Source organism: Lepidothrix coronata, unplaced genomic scaffold (assembly GCF_001604755.1).
Source record: "Lepidothrix coronata isolate B3197 unplaced genomic scaffold, Lepidothrix_coronata-1.0 Scaffold71, whole genome shotgun sequence".
NCBI classification, from domain to species: Eukaryota; Metazoa; Chordata; class Aves; order Passeriformes; family Pipridae; genus Lepidothrix; species Lepidothrix coronata.
This window is the reverse complement of record NW_016690251.1, coordinates 2,759,394-2,774,640: the sequence shown is the minus strand read 5'-3', so window position 1 is coordinate 2,774,640 and position 15,247 is coordinate 2,759,394.

Below are 15,247 nucleotides of genomic sequence, written 5' to 3'. Positions count from 1 at the left end.
GAGCTCTGAGCAACCTGGTCTAGTAGGAGGTGTCCCTGTACATGGCAGAGGGGTTGGAACAAGATGATCTTGTTCCCTTCCAACCTAGGCCATTCTATGATTCTGTGATTCTATAACTCTATGATTCTATGATTCTATGAATCATTCCATGGGAAAGATGTAACAAAACAGTAGAACAGTCCCTGCAGGCAGTGGCCAGGTAAGAAGTGAACCTGATACTTGCTAAGCCCAGGAAGTATAACTCTACCAGATGATGGGTCATAGCTTAACAAGATGAGGAGATGGACAGAAGGAAAGGAGGAGAGTCCAAGGGTGAAGCTGTGTGTACCTAAGGCCAGCTCCGGGCTCTGCACTACGCTGTAGTTCTGCAGTACAGACATACATATTCATTGATCTCAGAGATGACAAGAAAAACCATCATCAGTGACTCTGATTCATCTGTAATTTCCCTCTCTATCTCCAAATGTGCCCTGTGAAACTGCTTGGGAATCTTTCTTTGTATGAATTAGGAACTGTACGTGCTTTGCTTCATTCATATATTTCTTTAATTATCAGGTGCCCATCTTGTTCTTAGAAAGCTTCTGATTGTCCTTAAAATATAGTTCATATCCATTCTTTACTAAAAGAAAAGCAGCAATTCTTACAAAAGACAGGTTATTCCAACCCACCATCCTGTACTAGACTACAGCAATGAAAAAAATGTCATTGGCAATTTGGATTGTTGTTGAATATGCCAATAAGTGCGTTTTGTGCTCTAAAAGGGAAATCAGATAATTCCTTTGGCAAGACTGTACATTGCTTATTGTACATGGTCATTGCAAAACCTTCAGCAAAGATAAACATAAAAACCAAATGTTTCCAGAGGCTCTTGAGCCTTTCCTCTTGCCACCAGCATCCTCTTTTTTCCCACCCCAAAATCTCACAGCTTTAGTTTATCCTTTACTGCAGAATCATCATAAAAAGTAAAAACTTGACATGAATTGTGGGAACAGTTCTTAAGTTAAGATTAAACAATTCTTAAATATATTTTGGTCATTTTTTAATATTTAAAGACTGCAACTACAAAATCAAAGTTTTGTGTTTCAGATACTTTTATGTATTGGTCTAACCAAAACCAGCTATGTATAAAAATACAGTTTTTCAAGTTAGGCCACTTCCATAAAGAGAATTATCCCCTTAAGCTACTGCTAAAAGGTCATTTGGCCTGCAGGGTCTTGCCCCCTTCCCTAGTACGCTCCCGTTGGCAGAATGGGAATGACCCAACAGCCCATAAACCTCTAAGCCCTTGAAATACCAAAGGCACCCAAGTCAAAGAGTAAGAAAAGTCATTAATTTGGCATTCATTTCCCTTTTTAGATGTTTGGTGTTAGCTGTTTCTGGACCTGGATCCTGCAAAAACTCAAACACTGATTTAGCTTTGCACACTGCATGGGGTTCCATTTACTCCAACAACTGCAAACACTGGGAGGCCCAAGGACTTACAAACTGGAAATCAGGCTCCACTATCTCTTTTAAAAAGATCTAATCTATCTGGAAAGCCCCTTTGCATCAGGGGAATGGGGGGGCAAGAGTGGGGTGTTGGGGTTGTTTAACTTATTACAGTTACATTACACCACGATTAGTCCACTGAAAGAAAACAGCAGGAAGGAAAAAAAATAGCTCCTACTTCCTCTCCACTCCCAAGTTAGTTTATTATGTGTATTTGATGGCCCTTGATGAAGAGGCAGTAAGACCCTGAACCTGCAATGACCCCTGTTTCCACACAGAACATATGGACTTCAGTGCAGGGGTTTGCCTAAACAGGGCTCATTGTCAACTGAGACTCAAACATCCCTGAGCAAGCAGAAAAACTAAAGCGTATTTTAATATTCCCCTTTAAAAAAAAAAAAAAAAAAAAAAAAAAAAAGTCCAGCGGGTTTTCCCCATTCTGCTTCTATGAGACACTTCCTATCCTGTTGTTTTACAACTGAACACATCCCTGTAGGTGTCGGATGTTCGGCGGGGTCTGCACTATTCATGTGTAAGGCACCATTCTGAGGCACCTTGAGCTGTGTTATTCAGCACCTTCAACTCTTTCTGAACTCTGCTTGAGCTGAGGGCATTCAGCCCCTCTCTGGATGGGACATAAAACTAGTTTACTTTGATCTTAAGTGCTGGAATTGTTTGTGATTAAACCTAATTTCATTAAATCCTCGAATTTATCCATTTCCCTAATATTTGCAACTTCACTGAAAACAATACATGTACAAATCACTAGCATCAAACATAGTGAAGATGAAGTTAATTTACAGAATCTAGCCTTTAAAATACAAGGATTTCACAACAAATCTGTTGCTATAGCAACAGAGTAAGCTTATGTGAACTTCAGGCATTCATATTCATAGAAACTCTTGAAGCAAGACTGACTGTTGGCCATAACATCCCTACTCTTGCCAAGTTTCAAATAGTGCATGAATTATGCCAAAAATAAATGGGTGTGACTAATACAAGCACACAGAACACCAAGGGAAAAAGAAACACCCAAGCTTTTGCCTCTGAGGGAACATTTGTTGATAGAAAAGATGGGCATTTGGAGAGCATGCCTTTTCCTTCTCTCTATCTTCTTACTTTACTTGCACATCATAAAAGCCCCACATGCACATTTGCCTCCCACAAATTGTAGAACTGCTAATAATCGCACATCTTTGCAGTCTACAGAACAAATCTTTTTTTAAAGACTTGCTCCCTTTGTACTCCCCTGGTATTTAAGGAGCACGTGTGCGCTGGGGGAGGAAAGTCAATCTGTTTTAACTCGTACCTTTCTCTGTCACAGAGCTGCAAGTAATTCTTTTTGCAGCCTCTGAAAAAAGCGTGTCCAGCGTCAGCCTGTGACAAGCTCTGTGACATTAAATCCATCTCTCTCACGTCCTCTCCTGCCCATCTCATCTCTGCACCCCAGCCCAGCCTGCCCTCTCTCATTTATCGAGGTCAGATTTCTCCAAGGGCCAGATTGCATTTAATGTGCTGTATCCAGATCCAGAAACTTCCTGCTAATTACTGTGGTCACACTTCCTAATCCAAGAAGCATCAAACTGCACAGCAGTCTCTCAAGTGGAATAGGTCACCTGGCTATCTGCTGCAGGTCATTCAGTTGGCAAGTTTTTCTTGATGAAAGATGGTTGTGCAAGGTAGCTGTCCCAACACGAACAGCAATCTAGACTAATTACATGTGATACACCCACTCTGACTCATGAGATAGCACAGGAGTGAGGGAGGGAGGAAGGGGAAGAAGATGAAGAGAGAAAGGAAGAGTAAGCATACGAAGTCCTTTACTTATGTAAGGAACAGATGAAAGTTTCACACTTTCCACTCTTCCCTATGGAATAGAAAGGTTCTGCAAATTTTGGATTTCAAGAATTTATTCAAATCAAGATAAATTCTCTCTTCTTCTCTCTCTCTTCTTCTGTCTCCCTCAGTTCCTCTTCCTGGGCTGTACAGCAGCTCCATTTCCCATTGTAATTCAACCAAAATCAACACTTCCTTCTCAGTAACTTCTTTTGGGTCTGATGGACTCTATAAAGGCTGAATAACACACTCAAAGCAAACATGAAGGCCATAGAAGCATCTCTCTGGCTGTCATTTCCCCTCATGTTCCCAGAGATGCCTTCACAGTTTTTCACTCTGCCCAAACCCTGATTTTTTTCTTAGTAATGGAATTAGCCCAAACACACATTGAGAGAAGAATGCAAAGACATGGGAGGGCTCAGGAGACCAAGGCAGACCACCATTGAGCAGAGGTTGTGTAGTAGGAAAACACAAAGCCCTGTAAAACTGATCTTGAAATTCAGTGTAGGGATATAGAATAAGGATTTTTTTGAATGCTTCGCCTCAACATTCAGTCCACCTTTTCAGATCAAGAGTTAGGCCCTGAACCCATGATCTTTCCCAGTGTGTTTTTGACAGAATGGTGGCCTCCAGCTAAGTGTGAACAGGATTTTAGCCAGGCCTCAAGATGATCACCTCAATTTCCCCATGAGTTTATTAGCATAGTTATTTTCATTTATCTTGAGAGTTAATTGAGTTTAAGTTATTTGAATAGCTTTCATTACAGAATCTGAAGAGAAACTACTTGAAAAAAGTTATCCAGGTCAACAACTGAAAACAAGAATATGCCATCTCCTGAGAACAAAAGAGTTAGGCCAATGGAATAGATTAAGTAAAACACAACCTGTTGCAACAAGGTTGCTTCAGGAATGATGACACTTGGCTGGGTTTCCCCACATGTGACCTGTTCTTGATGGAGGTTGTACTGATCTAGATACTAAGTTGTATTTATAGTTTTTCCCTCCACCAAAATAAAAAAAATAAAAGGAAGCCACCTAAATGTTGCTTACTAGTTATAGTAGCTTCTATTAGAATGGCTCCAAGTGCTCAAGAATGAAAAGCTGTGAAATATTGTCTCTCCCTGTGATTAAGGATGATGAGAACACAATCTGCTGTTCCATTTTGACAATCCACTTGTGCATGATAGAGAAGGCTGCTTTCAGTTTGCAGGAGTTAGGCCTGGGATCTGGCAGCTCTTGTAATGAAAACAACAGAAAAACAAGGGGGAGGGGAAGAAGGTGAGAAATCACAGAAGTTACTCATGGTCCACGGATTATTTAAGAACACCTGTGTTACCTGAACACTTGACCTTGCTTTGCCCTGGATTATTCATAATGCTGGCATCGAGTCGCCACTTGCCAGGAAAACCGTACTGGGTTACTCACCATCACATGAGGTGGGTTTGCCTCCAAGCAGGGCAGATTCAATGAACGCTAAAAAATTGCACGTATTCATAAGCCTTTGCCAATTGACTGCCAATTTCCCAGCCATAAGGGGTTTGGTAGTTTGCCCTCCAGCCTTGTTGCTAACAGCACCCAACCGAACAAAACAACATCTGTCCCGAGCGTGCTGGGGCACCAGCAGACACCACAAAGCCAGGTACAACCCTGAGGGCTTGCTCAGAGCTCTCAGAAAGGCTCACCTTGGCTAAAATAGGCCTTGGTTGAACTCCATTGCCTCATATCAGATGACAACAGCCAACAGTGTGAACTCACCCACTAGATTTTACACCACCAGTCACTGCTGGTTTACCCTTAATTTATGTTACAGGTTACTCAAATCTAACTCAACCCTGTCACCTCATTCTGTTGGCTATGGATTTTGTTGTCTTGTTTTACAACTACATTTTGGACTCACTTAATGGCTTCTTGAACTCTCAGGCAGCACTTTCACTCTGATTTGGTCACAGCCTAGCACTGTGTCACATGAACACATTTTCCTCTTGGAGTTCTACTAAAGGACTCCTGGAGGATGCAAACATGCTCTCCCTCAGGCTTTAAACCATCCATTCTTTCAGCACTGTAATGTCAACACCCTGGGATAATATGGATAGTCCCTGGAAAGGACTAGCAAGAAGATCTGAAACTTGCTTTCAGTTTTACCCATTTCAAATTTTTTGGTTCCCTCTACCCTTTGGCAGAAACACTAACTACTGGAAAGCAGAAGCAATTCCCAAAACTTTCTTTTTAATAGTAGCCAAGGCTCTGTTGGCAGGTCAAGTAGTGGTCATTGCCTTTAAATATATTAATTCATCTTTTTAGAGAAACATGTGAGTCTTGGCAGAACAGGAGTTGAGATTTCAGAGTGGCTGTCCTATAATAGTAGCTTACCTTATAGAATTGCAGGCATCACAGATGTGGGTCACCATGTTCAAACTGGTATTCTTAATATCAGTTCCCAGAACTGCCCAGGACTTGGAGCTTCACCTTTCTTCAACAGTTGTAATTAATTGACTTCAGAGGAAACCTTAGTTTTTGTCCCAGTCAATCTCTCTTTTCTTTTTCTGCCCTCTAGAATGGCTAAATTTATTTCTACCTGTTTGAACCTATTGCACTTCTTATTCTTCCAGAAAAACACTGGCTGTTTACAACCTGCAGTTTCTTGAAGGAAAAGTTTCAGACCAAGAAAAAAGCATATAAGTCAGATGGCAGCTGTTATAGCCTTCTGTTGTTCTTCTGTGAACAATAGAAGGAGAGTCTCCACAAAAGTGCACAATATTCTGGGCATCCCTATCAAACCATCCACCATCTCCACAGCCGTGTCAGAGACAGCCTATCTAAGCAAGTCAGGATCACTAGTCCAGCCTAACTATCTCTAGAAGAGATAGGTTTGCTCTTGAGTGCCTCAAGGCTGAGGCAATGTCCAAAGGTCCTTTGATACTTTTCTCCCAGGTAGATGCCCAAATACTTCTGGGAAACGATGAGTTCTCTGAAAATTTGCAGTGTCAGCAGTATGAGTGACAAAGGCCATGCTATTTCTTAGGGCTTCCCATTTTCCATCTCACAGGATCGAAAAGAACAGCTACTAAAATTTAATAAAGGCCACACTGACCTCGTGATGAACTATTAAGGGGTCAATGGAAAAGACTGCCACGACTTACGGATGTGAGACAGAACCTCTGATAAGAGTTTGTAGATGAGTCCTATACTCACCCTAAAGGACCTTAACTACATTTAGAAGACAGGAAAGAAACTACATTCCTAAGCATTATTTTAAATAACTCCAGTGCTTTAAATAAGTGCACTAAATATCTACTGAAGTGTCAGATTTGGAATGACTCTGCTCTTGGTAAATGAAGGCTTCAGTTTTCCTGCTAGCAAGATGGAGATCTGGTGCATAGAGATGAAAAACATTTCTCTCATTAATCTCAATGGGTCTGCCTGGAGACCCAAATCTTAAGCACATGCTTATGTAGTTGATTGAACACAGAAAAGACTTAAGCACACATTTAAGTGTTTTGATGAGTGTTGCCATATGAATTTCAACATGGATTTACAGATCTGTAGCTTGACTGACAGACTCAACCCTTTCAAACATATATTATCTAATTAATTGCCTGAAGGGAAAGGCCTAGATATAGAACATTTGTCTTTTAGCACACAACTCACACAGCATTTCATGATGTCTTGACACTTATTAATTGCATTCAGTTTGAATATAAACACTGTCACATGATCCTTAATTGAGAATTGGCTGAAATACCATAAACAAAGGATTACAAGCAGAAAGTGGGGAGGATGTGTCTCAGGGGATGCCATGGGGAATTTTGGTTGTGTCCAGTCTTGTTTTTAAGCAATGATGAAAATAGAATTAAAAACAAGCCAGAGTTTGTAGATGGTAGAAAACAGACATGAGAAGAGCCAGAGAAATAGGATACTTAGAAATGTTTGAAATTTGGTTAACAGAAAGAAAGGAAGAGTTGGAATGGAATGGAACAGAGACAACATTCTCAACAACTCCTGTCTAAATAGTTAAAAAGCCTCCAAGGATTATCCAAAGTATACACAGAACAATAGTAGAGACAGTATCATACAGATAATAAAACTGGGATACTCTCTCCAGGGAAAAAGGCAGAGGTAGAAAAGTTCTACTGAGTCTTCTAAAAAAAAATCTAGCAGCAGGAATGGCACCAATATAAATCCCCTTCCTACCTCCCCTCTGTCTGCCAACATTCTTCCCTGAGGCTGTTCCAGCTTTGCCATCTTCCAAGTCTATGGACTACAGACTTCAGTTATCCCTGCTCCTGTTACAGGCTGGGACTTGTTACACAGGCAAGATAAACTTATTTTCCTGGCTAGATCATGACATCTGGGAAATTCCTTCCTTGCTCAAGCAATCAGAGCCTGGGACCAGGATGTGACTGCCACCAAAAGGCAGTGGAAGATGTGGATGGCATGGGAGGACTCCAGGGTTTTAGAGTCTCCTACAAGCATGTATGACTTTGCATGTGTTCACAAGAACATGGAAGATCCTATGAGATTGAAGGACAAGAGCCTAAGATTGCAAGAAAAACTAAAGAAGGACTGCAAACTTTGGCAACCGCTTTCTGGATAGAATACACTCTACCCTTCAGCTAAAACAAAGCAAAATGCTGGAGCCTGCATTGTGTGTTAGTAGAGCTGCAAGAAGTTAGTTCAGACACATTTTTTCACATTAGTTTGGCACTTGCTAAAAGCCACTACAGTTGCATTTACAGCATATAATTTTTTCAGATGACCAGAAGGTATATTTTCATCTGCCTGTCAATTAATTCATTTATCATTTGGATCTTTCCTTTAAGTAAAAGCGTTCTCTCATAACTTTCATACCATTGTAAATTTTTGCCACGTGGGGGAATCAAGTAAAATTCACCAGAGCTTTCAATCACTGTGAGATATATGTAGATAGAGAGAGAGAGAGATGAAGAAAGTGCAGCAACAGTATGATATTTCAGAGCAAAATCATTTGTTCTGCCTAACAATGAAGCTGCTATCTAGAAACAAGACTGATTATTCATAATACTACCCACTGCTATTACCAGAATGCTTTACAGCCCCCAATAAGCTTTTATCCAACATGTTTAATGTGTCAAAGTCAATTTGCCTTTCCACGTGCGTCTTTCCTAAGGTTGCTTTAGTATACAACCAGCCACCCAATTATTAAATTGAGTACACATTTGTTTGTATGTATTTAATATTATCCCAGCTCTTGACAACTCTAAAAGAACACATGTCTTAGAAATAACTGAGCTTTCTTTAGAAAAAATCTGCCATGAAGATTTATGCTTTTTCTAGGCAGCTTAATGGTAAAAGGTTACTATTTAAAGTAGGAAGAAAGATTGTGTAATTGTATATCTTTGTAGTTACATATTGCAGTAAACAGTATAATTCATATAGCAAGACTATGAAAGGACAGGGATATCTCCCCTAACAAACACCCAGCAATGGCAAACTCCAGATAATTTGAGAGATAAGGGATACACCAAGGAGCATACAGCAGGCAAACTGAGCACACAGATTCAGCTCAGATCCATGAGGCCTCCTGACCCCTGCAACAACACCAGTCCCAAGCCAGCAAATGGAATCACTGACAGCTCAAGCAAAGCAACAGTACATAGACATAGATCAGATGCAGTACAGTCACAATCCAAGTTTTCAGACCCACTGACACAGGAGCAGGCTGTCTCTGCCTGCGGTCCCACTTCTAGAGGCACCAGATCTATCAGCTAACTGCTCAAGGGCTGCTTAACAGCAACACCACCACTTCTGGCATCAAGCTACTCCTGAAAGATATGTAACTATTCTCACTCCTGCATCTGAGCCAACACCCCTCATATCTCTGCACAGAGCAAAACCAGACAGCCACTCACAGAACCCTGACAACCTCCTGCAAAGAGTTTCATCTGCCCAAGAAGCAGCAGAGCTTCACCTGGAGTACCTGAGGGTGTAACATCCACTGCTTCCTCCTCACCTCTGAAACTGCCCACCACCAAGCACATCCTCATCAGCTCCCACACAGCCAGCAGAGTTAACAACACTTTGCTGGGCCTTCAGAGAGCAGCTTCCGCTGCCTGCTAACCCCAGAATCCTGCTGCACATCAAATAAAGGGATAGATCTCCAGAACCCTCTTTCCCACAAAGGCACAGCTGTCCTACTCCACTCCAACTGAATATCTTTTTATAGCCCAGCCTTCTCATGCTGCACAGGACTCCCAGGCTGACTGAGAGCCTCTTAATGCTCCTCTGCCTGGTAGAGGGTGGGAATGTTCCTCCCCACATGGCTTTACAAATACTCAACAACTTCACACAGTCTCTGCAAGACAAATTGTTGTGTCCCCAGTCGGGGAAACCAAGGCAGCAGCTTCAGCATCATCCCTGCTGCCTGTCAGCACCAAACCTGTGCCTTCCTTACATTAGCACAGTAAGTCAGGGGTAGCTGTGTAGGCCATAAGCAGATCAGCTCCTCACACACGAAAAGCTTGTCTGAAGTGCCCAGCACCAATGAGCTCTGAAGCCGATTTCCACACAGTACTAGCAGGGCTCCCTTTGGGATGAATCACCTTCACAGCCAAAAAAAATTAAAGCCTGAGGAAAGCTTATTATCCATGAAATGCAGACTTACTGAAGAAAAAAAAATACAAACCCCCTGGCATTTTGAATTTAGCTTACCTTGGAGCATCCCTGCTAATTTAATGGAAAGACATCTAAGCATGCAAACACTGAAGTACAGGTTAAGAAAAGCCAGCTGAAACCTATGGCCCAGTTTTCTTCCTGCTCACATTTCTGAAACAAGCCCATTTGGGGGCTGGATGTTTCTCTGTTTTCATATCACCAAAAGCAGCAAACACTAAACTATTCCTGGAACATTCAGCTTTAAAGCACATGTATCCCTCCTTTACACTGTACATTACATGTACCTGACTCCACAAGAGAATAACAACATGCCATGGTTTTGTGTGCTCACTTGTGTTCTGCTGAATAAATATGGGAAATGCTGAAGATTTTCCCCTAAGTTACTTTGGAAAAGCTCATGCAGTCATTCTTGTAGTCTACTGAGCATTTCCTCTAATAAATGCAACACCCAGAAAGATTGAGTTAGTGTCACAGAGACACATTGTTACAGCTGAGAATCATTTTCAGGCTTTGAATTCAGCTAAAAAGACATGAATTAGCAAATGTAGGCTATGCATTATTATTTCCTTTTAAAGGAGGTCACAGCAGCACACTTGATGAATTCTAAATCCCTTACATGGTATAAATAAATAGCCATGATAATTTTTTTAGTTATTATTTGGAGGTCAGTCAAGTCTTTTCAGTTTGAGATTTAAACAAAAGATATCACACTTTTTCCTATTTACAGCGCCTACCTTGGACAGCGCTGACAACAATTAAAATGGGGTAAAAAGGCTTCCCAAATACTTTGGTAGGTATGACCACTGAATTTTCATAACAATTTCAATTAATTAAGACAGGAAAACACCAGAATCATAACAACAGAGCTATTTTATTGGCAGGCTGTTGTGGGAAAGAGTATTCATCTGTTGGCCAGCAATAAAAATCAAAATAACAGCAAGTAGCCTTGGGGCTAGAATCTGCTCTTATTTACACTATCCAGGTAATTCCATCTATTGCAGTGGGACTTCTCCAGGCAGATATTGTGGTTGTGCAGCTGTTTAACACCTCGTGCAGAATAGAGCCCTCCAAGGAAAATTTGGCTCTGTGCATTTACGCTTTCTATCAGGCATGTACTCATATGGGGCTATAATGAAATGTTAAATAAATAAAGTAAAACAAAAATGGGGACTTCTGGATCAGGTTTTAACTCTGCTCTCCTAGACAAGGTTTCAACTGAATTACTAAGTTAGTATTGTGCCTGGAAGGAGTAAAGAGCTCATTTCTCCATTACTATTTCCTATTATTCATAGAATCATAGAATCATAGAATCATAGAATCATAGAATCATGGAATCAGCTGGGTTGGAAGGGACCTCCGAGATCATCAAGTCCAACCCTTGATCCACTATCGCTGCAGTTACTAGACCATGGCACAAAGTGCCACATCCAGTTTCTTCTTATAAACTTCCAGGGACAGAGAATCCACTACTTCCCTGGGCAGCCCATTCCAATGTCTGATTACCCTCTCTGTAAAGAAATTCTTTCTAATATCTAACCTGAACCTCCCCTGGCACAACTTGAGACTATGCCCTCTTGTCTTGCTGATAATTGCCTGGGAAAAGAGACCAACCCCCACCTGGCTACAGTCTCCTTTCAGGTAGTTGTAGAGAGTGATGATTGTTAGCTGGAGTGAAAAATAAGGTGAATCAGAGTGAAGATGTCAGAAAAAAAAAAGATCAAATAACTTGAACAGGCAATAACAGTACATTGACTAGTTATAGCAACTGGTAGTTCTTCCTCCCAAAGAATGGTTGGCATAGGAAACAATTTTCAAGGCAAAACGCAGGACACCACTCAGCAGAGCAAGAGAAGATACAGCCTTTAAGTGAATCCACCACTACAGCAACACTGAAGTAAGATATCCTGCTGGAAGGAGGAGGGTAGACTTTGCATTTTCACATGCCCTTATATTTCCTTATGCTTCTTGTTTCTCAGCAACTGTGGAAGAAGCATCAGTGGAGGATGAATGCAATGCTGGAAGCAAGTGAGTGAAATGGCTGGGGATCTGTCCCCTGCAAAGGGTCTTTCTGTCAGACTGCATGTGAAGATGATGTCTTTGGCTGAGGTCAGTGCACCAGGAAATGTCAGCTTGTTAAGATTTCTCACACACCTGGAATAATACACCTGCTTAAGTTTGAAAGCAATAGATGCTTTGTACCTACACTACCCACTGAAGGCCAGGCAAACAAATATGTGTTTTGTGGGCACTGAAGTTGCAGAAAAGTCTCGGGTAAACCACTCAACAGAGAGAAAACAGTGTGTTCATTGCACAGTATGGATGACATTTTTCTTTACAAAACGCTGTGGGTTGATGGCAGGGTATTGGCCCAGAGAAGTTATCTATACTTGGTGACTAATTCACCTGTGCAAGATATTGCTCCTGCAGCTGATAACAGACTTAGACAGGAGTCCTGTCCCTGGAATCATTTCCCATCAATCTCAATCATTCTGAAAGGTTCAGCCACTAAAAGTTCCCAAGTCAGTTGGCACACAAATGTACAGGTCTTGCCAATATTTTGTGATCCACTTACTGTAAACACACAGCTAATGAATGTTCATTCCCTTGATGATTCTTTTGGAAAGTGGAGACATGCCTAAGAGTGTTTACAAGGTATGTAGCCCTCCAAAATATTGATAAATATTCTGACACATCTTAAAACAGAGGCACCAATGCCTTCAGCCAAATGAATAATGCTAATCTTATATAAAGACATGAGTTATCTCAGGAACCTCAATGCACTAATTTCATTATCACTGAACACTGCAGTTGTTAAATATTCTGACCCCATAGCTTGGAGAAGGACGGGAACAAGACTAATGCAGATGACAATTGTTAGCTGTCGCGAGAACCTTTGCACAATTGTGATGGCAGTTTCGTGTCAGTCTGTGGATTACACGCTTCTACCATCAGCAATGGACATTGCTAACCCATAATGTCCCCTTAGAAGGATCTGAGACTGTGCAGCTCTTCCAGTAAACAGGATACACCAACCCTGGGAGAAATGCTGACCTGCAAGTGAAATTGAGATGTGCTGTCCCCCTTTCCACTGAGCTAAGATAGAATTTGGCAACGCACTATCAACAGCCTGCAGGAAAACTTGAATCCTACTTGCCTTCATGCCCAGAGGGACCACTCTTCTTCTAAATAGCAAGGCACAAGGTAAAGATCATTGTATAAATGCACTCCCGTGCAGACAGAGATGTGTACACTGAAACAGAAAGTTGAAAAATATGTTTTCACAACACTGTGCTAAGAACCACCAGGAGGAAAAGTATGTGATGAGTTTCGTTTCACTACAAATCCCTAAAGGCAGATGATGGGACACCTTGAAGACAGTGAGAAATCAGCAATATGAAGTAACTTGCAGATGCTGTATCTGACACAGCACGTCTCCTATAAGGCTGTACTCACTGCCTGCCATCTTGGAAAGCTTTAGGGCATCAAGGAAGTTGAATGCAATCTTCCGGTCCTCCGTCCTTCCACAAGAGAGTGTGTCTTCCAAGGAAGGGAATAGGAAACATGCCTCTGTCTCTGTGTGTGATCATGTTGCCATCTAGTGACCGCAGCCCAGAGACCGCTCAAGCCCTGACAGTCCTCCACAAGCACAGACAAAGCTGTCTGTGAAGCAACAGGGTCTTGTATAACTGAGACCTCGGGGGAAGTCTAAGCTGTTGCCAAGATATACAGGATTATTTCTCCCAAAGTTGGGCAGAAACAGCAAGTTCCTTGAGTAGGATGATAAGGAACTAAAAGCTCATAGAGGTTGTAGCTCTTTCAACATAATTTTCGTGCCACCCTTCAGCTCTAGGGCCAAGAGGGCAGTTCTCTTTCCTGAATTCACACAGAGAGTTGGCAAGACCAGCTACAAGTCAGTCATGGCCAGCTGGCCTCTGCCACTCCTGTGAGGTTTGCTCAACTTTTCCTTTCAAGCACAAAGAAGAACAACACATCCCAGTAAGGCCTCCTCTGCTGCTAGTTGCACCTCAATTCAATGGCCTGATTTTCTGGGAGAGGGAGGAAAAGCAGTTCTTTTCTACAGCCCAAAGGACATAGGTACCCTGCATTCTTTTAAATGACTAAGATAGGAAAGCAAATAACATTTTGATATTCCACACACTGGACTTCTTAAATCCAACTTCCGCTACTCTTTAGGCATCTTTTACCAACCCTGGCCCAAGACATTCGATCTCCATTGAAGTTGTTTGAGTGTTTTTCAAATTTACAATTATGGTGTAAGTTACTTTTATTATTACAGTTCTTTTTTGGCAGTTTGAGAAGGCCAAATGTCTTTCATAAACGTCCATTCACATGTATATAAGTGTGGGTGTGTATGTGTGTGTGTGCACATTTGTATGTTTATAAATACATATATGCCCACAAACAGAGCACCTTCTCCAGTGTCCAATATCTTTTTTTTTCCCCTATATACCCATTGATAGAAAGTCAATTGTGGAGAACTGGACAAAGATACACTTACATGTGACTTTCTGCAGTATCTCTTTTGAGTTTTTCACCCTGCCTAATCACCACACATTACCATACCAAAGTCTCTGGATCCTGAAAATTTCTTCTCCCAACAATATCAGGTTTTGTGGAATTATCCTTATTTTTCCCTTTGTTGAAAGGCAGCCTTCTGTTTCTGCCTTAACAGAGTCACACATCAATCTGGATCAGTATCATCTTGCTGGTTCTGTCTATAAACACACACACAGATTAACAAAAACAACTCAAATATTTTCTTATTATTATTCTCTGTATTATCTCTTTCCTTTGCTTTGGGATTTGAAAAGCCACTGATTTGTTTTTACTAAAATAGAAATAAATTTTAGGTCATGTATTTCCTGATCAAATACAGACAATGAAAGGCTACTTTCAGCACACTTTTCTCCTTAAACTGTTATAGAAGTCTCGGTGTGGTTTCCTGAGAGATATGATACACACAAGAATTGCTAGCAGATATTATTTACTGGCTCAAATTTATTAGAGATCAAAGAATGGGGAAAAGGCCTCATCTTTCTTGTTCTTCTTGGCAGTGGAACTTTTAGATCACTCAGAACACCAAAAGGCAAGAGGAAAAGAAACAACATGAGGATATACAATTGCACTGGGGAGGAAATCCTGATCACACTGAAATATCTAAGGCATCTAAGGATGGCTTCCAAAAGCTGTCATAATAATTAAATGAATAAACCAAGTCAAATGCTGATTACCAAGCACCATGGCCCTTATCC